The following is a 5,905-nucleotide window of genomic DNA, read 5'->3' as shown; positions in this document are numbered from 1 at the left end:
TGATGAAAGAAACAGAGGAATTTCTTCAAACTTTCACACTGTTAGGCTGCAACAGGCATTTGGCTGACAATTTGTTCCAGCAAGTAGAAATATTTGTATGCTCTCGGTTTGGACAGAGAAATGTTTCTTCTGTAAATATTGCCCGTTTTAATATTTTTAACATTACTGGAAAATTTGATAATACTTTACCACCTCGTTAAAATAGTTTAAGATTACATACGGAAAGAGCAAATTATAAGGCTGCTATTTGGCAGCAATGTCTTTGTATTGATATTAATGATCTTTCAACAACAAACCAGGGCTGGAAATGTGAAGATAAAGCACTAGTTTTTCATTGGAGCAGCCTCCCAAAAACTCCATCAACATTAATCCACTTAGTAAAGCGTAATTGTAAGCAGAACAGCCGTAACCCCACGCGTTGTTCTTTCGTTCCTCAAACTCTGTCTTGCATCGATCTTTGCCAGAGTGTAGGTTGTTTTAATGTAGTTAAAAATAATAATGAAATGCAGCAGTTCAGTAAAATAGAAGATTCTGACTCCTCAGATGGTGAATGATAAGACAAGCTTTCAGGATAAGAGAACAATAAATTAGTTTTCAATTCCTTTTCTCAATGTATTACTTCATAACAATTTTTCAACATAACTTAAAAAAAATCTTATTACCATATTCTTATATATATATATATATATATATATATATATATATATATATATAGTTTAAGTTAGTCTAAGCATTAAGGTGTGTATGTATATCAGTCAATATGTTTGTGTGGCAAAATTCCATAAAAAGTAAATTGCCGTCCAAAATGAAAAATCATTTAATCACCAAAAATATTTGAAAATAGTTCTTCCATCTATAAGTTTTGAAAGGCACAAGATTTTGAAACATATAAATGCTTTGCGTGTGTTTTATCAAATGAATGTAAATTGTAATGTTTTATGATAATATTTTCAATTTGAGAAACTGATACGACAATAGAAAGTAACGTTTCCTTTGATATGGCGTTACACAAATTATTTTATTTGCTGAAAATTCCTAATTCGATAAATATACGCATCATATAAGAGAATAGACAATAAAGTTGTTGTTGATACACTTAACTGTGTTAAACAACTTATGTAAATTTAACTTTGCGTAAAGTGAACCATGAAAATGGACTTTTTTCCGTAAATTACACACTCTGTATGATATCCCTTTTTCTGAAGCAGTGCTCACATTTAGCCTAGAGATTTCTTCAGATTTTAAATCAGCAAAAAATTCCCTAATAATACTTGAAATTTTCTCATATGAATAAAATGTCTACCAGCTACAAAAACTAAGCCCTTTTTAGCCTCTAGCCTATAGCCTAAATGTTGTATTTTCTTTTTAAATAAATTGAAAAAAGGATTTTAATATGAAGAGTTGGCTAAATACACAGCCGTTCTCGAGTAAGATATTCTAAGATTACAGGGAATCGTAAAGACTGATCGCGCAAACAATGCATACGTGAATATATATATATATATATATATATATATATATATATATATATATATATATATATATATATATATATAGTCACCTATGCATTGTTTGCGCGGTCGATCTTTACGATTCCCTGTAATCTTAAAATATCTTACTCGAGAACGGATTTGTATTTAGCCAAGTCTGTGTTTCAAAATTACTGTTCCTTATCACATGATATATTCTCAGCCAATCACGGCTTTGAATCGCCCAGCTTAATTTCCAACACTGAAGGCACCTTAGTTGTGAGTGAACTTCCATTGATATCAATAAAATTATCGCGTGTTCCGGGTTTTAGATTATGCAATGCAAATCGATTGTATTATTAACGTTTCTTGTTTGATTATGAAAGCTATTGATAGTTTGATGGCATTATCGGTGATGACTGTTACTCTCCCCCGAGAACGACCAGTCGATGAGAAAACCGTTAGACACGCAGCTTTGCACATGAGAATTCTCCATTAAAAAAAATCGAAATCGAGAAATATTATCCAAGCAAATCCTTGAAACAAAGTGGACATTTGTATCTAACAAAACTAAAGCCCAGAATGGCATTAAACGAATTGAGAGAAGAGAACACGAAAACAAAACGCAGACAAAAAAATAAATATGTGTATTTAAAATAACTTTTTAAAAACGGAGCGCGTACTTTCAGCAAATTAACTGATTTTATCGGGAAAAATGTGTTTGCGAAGTTAGTTAAGCATCAACAAAAGAGCATGTTTACTCTGTCTCTGTCTCTGTCTCTCTCTCTCTCTCTCTCTCTCTCTCTCTCTCTCTCTCTCTCTCTTACTTCAATTAAATAGTATGAGTTTTTTGTGATTATGTAACTCTGTTTTAGAATTGATTCTTCGACTAATATTTGATCCTGGATATGACCTTTAACTCTATCAAGTGGTGAGGCCTCAGCCTGCGGGCTTTGGGGAGTGTGGAGCCACCCTTTAATTGCTCTTGCTCCTAGGTCCACTCAGACCCGGAGTGGTTGTACCTGTAAGGGTCCCAAACATGGGTTAAATAGAAACCGACTTGAAAACAACAAATATATTCTATTAATTTTTTTTTCTACAAGATCTTTGGATTCAGGAAAAGGGTTGATATGCCGTAAAACAAAAACAACCAACCAAATCTACTAATATTTATGCATTGCATTTGACTGCTTCATTCATTCATTTCGTGTGAAACACGTGATTGTATTGTTTGCATTGGTTTTACCGATATCTTCTTAATTATGAGGTGCCTTCAACAAGTTTCCAGACATTTTTCGTATGAGCACTTTTATTGATAATGCACACATGAAACTCTAATGTCTTCGAAATTGTCCCTTCCGGCTGAAATGCACTTAAATCGTTCAAACAATTATTCCAACGACCCTAGGAAGGCCTCTTATGTGAGCGTGTCAATGGCCCCCGTCATGGCCTCTTTCATCTCCTCATTTATCTGATAACGACATCCTCTAAGGTTTTCCTTGAGGTTAGGGAATAAACAATAGTGACAATGAGTAAGGTCTGACTATAGGGAGGATTAGAACTGTCTTCGTGCCCATGACAACGGCTTTCTTTCTGATGTCCTCCACGCACTCTTATGACAATTTCGCGCAAATTTTCCACATCTTCAGATTCCTCGCGAATAATTATGTGTACAGTTCCAACACTTGCATCACCTGCGCACCTTTTGTCTCTATAAACTGTTAAAATGTTTTTAATTACTGATGACGGTTTGGCTCCGATGATTTCGACGATCGTTTTGATAACCACAGTTATGGCAATCACAATGAGAGGTTTTTGACGCCATTAAAAAAATATCGGATTTTGGATTCAATTCAGTTCGCTGTCAAACCTCTGTCTTGAAACGTCTGAATCATGACTGCATTGGTTTTTCACTGCCATCTTTGTTACTAAGAATTACTCAACACTCGAGATCGTGACTGCATTGATTCTTCGCCGATTCGCTTTACTGCCGCCACATGTGTTCACTATAATGTCTCAACACTTAACATAGACACACGACGATCTTTATACAGGAAATTCTTTATTTGGCCAATTCACACAGGTTTCCTGACTTCCCTACTCCTCCCACACCTCTCATCATCCCTCACAGACTCCCAGCCTTCTTGAATGTGTTGTGCCACATAAAAACTGATGCTTGATTCATGCAAGGTTGTCCAAAAGCAGCCTGAAGCATACCATACGTTTCTGTGACATTTTTCCAAGTTTGACACAGATTAATTTTGCGTGTCATTCTTCTAACGTGTCATCGCGTCTACATTGCATTTTTGAAATTCACCAGCTGTGACTATCAGGCTTAAGCCGTTCATTCAACCTGAAATCATCAAAATTGGTCACTCAACTCATAAGATGTATAGAAATAACATATGCATTTTCAAGAGTCCGTAATAATGTAAAATGCCTGTACAAAAAAGGTCTGGAAACTTATTTAAAGGCCGCCGTAGATTTCTTTCGAAAACCACACTGCATAATTACAGTAGGAAACACGTGGATTTTGCCAACATCCCAAGTGCTAGTGTTTCTGTGGGACGAACTGGATGTGACCTTGTTACATCCGTTTATTCATATATATATATATATATATATATATATATATATATATATATATATTATATCTTTTTATATAAGCTCACATAATTACCTATCCATCCCTCTTTCTCTATCTTTGTCTGTCTGTCTGTCTGTCTGTCTCTCTCTCTCTCTCTAAATATATGTGTGCGTGCGTGTGCGTGTATACATACGGAGAGAAATAAATGAGTATATAAATAAGCATTTGTATGGATGCGTGAATGTGTGACATATGTATGTGTGTAAATGCGTGTGTATGGCACACTTAATCTATATTTTAATCAACACATATATAATCGTATAACAAGAAAATTGAATATTTTCCTTTTATTTGATCTCATAGAATCCTGTGTGGTCTTTGGGAATAATAGGTTTTTGAAACAGGTAGGTTAACATTTAAGAACATTATACTTTTGTACTGAGTATGTTGTGTTGTATTTTATCATTATTGGATAAAGTCTCAAATCATCTCTCTCTCTCTCTCTCTCTCTCTCTATATATATATATATATATATATATATATATATATATATATATATATATATATATATATATATATATATATATATATATATATATATATATATATATAGCATAATCGCGTTGACACACCGGTTCTCGTCAGATCACCGACGTTAAGCAACGTTGAACCTGGTTAGTACCAGATGGGTGACCATTTGGAAATTCTAGGCGATGTATGTTGTCTCCTCTTATCTCGGCATTTGTATCCAATCGTCCCGTACATGCACTTCACTTGCAACTGGTATTTAACAATGTCGACGCAGGAGAGGTGTGGTTGGAGATTGCGCACCTCCTGCCACAAAGATTTCACGCGCAGGCAACAATATATATATATATATATATATATATATATATATATATGGCACTCTAAATTTAAGTTTTATTCGACAAATACACGATACCATGAGAGGAAATTGGATATTTCGCGTTAGTTTTTACTTATAGAAACTTATATAATCTGTAGGAAAACAAACACAAAAGTAAGTAAACATTTTCGATAATTAATAACCTAACAAATTCTCCCTGTGGCATGACGCTATTCTGTCACCAGTTTAAAACAACAATTAATTTTTTCACCTATATAGAATGTTGGTTTACGGTATCTACAAATGGTCCCCACTCTAAGTACTAACCAAGTAAAACGTCTCTTAACTTTTTTTATCTAATGAAAACCTGACAATTTTCTCAGATTAGAAGTATGTGTTTATATCAAGAAAATAACCTAATAAGCCCCCACCTATCAGCGCCTGCCTATTTAACAAGTATTTTAATAGTATACGCTCCGACGAACTACAAGGATTTGTATCCCATCGACGTAAATACCCCGACAAATCTGACAAGCAGCAAATTTGCACCCCTACACAGTAGAGATCCTCAGATTTAAAAAAGCCTTCTACTCTAATAGTTACTTCTCCGGAACTGCTAGACTTTGAAACTTCCTCCCGCGTTCCGGCTTCCACCATTATACTGACATGCAGAAGTTCAAGTGCAATGTAAACAGACATCTTTCTGCTCAACTCCCTACAAAGTATCCCTGCAAATATGTCCCAGATAGTAGCTCCCTACATCAAAGTGGCAACGAGCCTTGTTTAAGGCGAAAAGACAATAAAAACAGTCATATTTAGAAACCACGATTTAAAAAAAATACGCTGAAAATTAGACGGTTACTTGCGAAAAATAAGAAAAAACACTGTACCATAAATTCCCGAGTACTCAGCCCTTTCTGTCCCTAACACGAGATAAAACAGTTATAAATGTCAAATGTATATGCGAGCTTTATTAAACACTAGCAGGGCGGCTCGACGTTG

General features: G+C 34.7%; 1 pseudogene; it reads left to right on the top strand.

Annotated features, from left to right (window-relative positions):
- The first annotated feature begins 4,661 nt into the window (after positions 1-4,661).
- On the top strand, positions 4,662-4,778 carry LOC145278372 (5S ribosomal RNA; annotated as a pseudogene).
- Positions 4,779-5,905: the final 1,127 nt, after the last annotated feature.

Source organism: Euprymna scolopes, chromosome 6 (genome assembly GCF_053919585.1).
Source record: "Euprymna scolopes isolate OS-2025 chromosome 6, ASM5391958v1, whole genome shotgun sequence".
Taxonomy (NCBI): domain Eukaryota; kingdom Metazoa; phylum Mollusca; class Cephalopoda; order Sepiida; family Sepiolidae; genus Euprymna; species Euprymna scolopes.
Note: the sequence above shows the minus strand (reverse complement) of the source record. Positions and strands in the feature narration are given on the sequence as shown.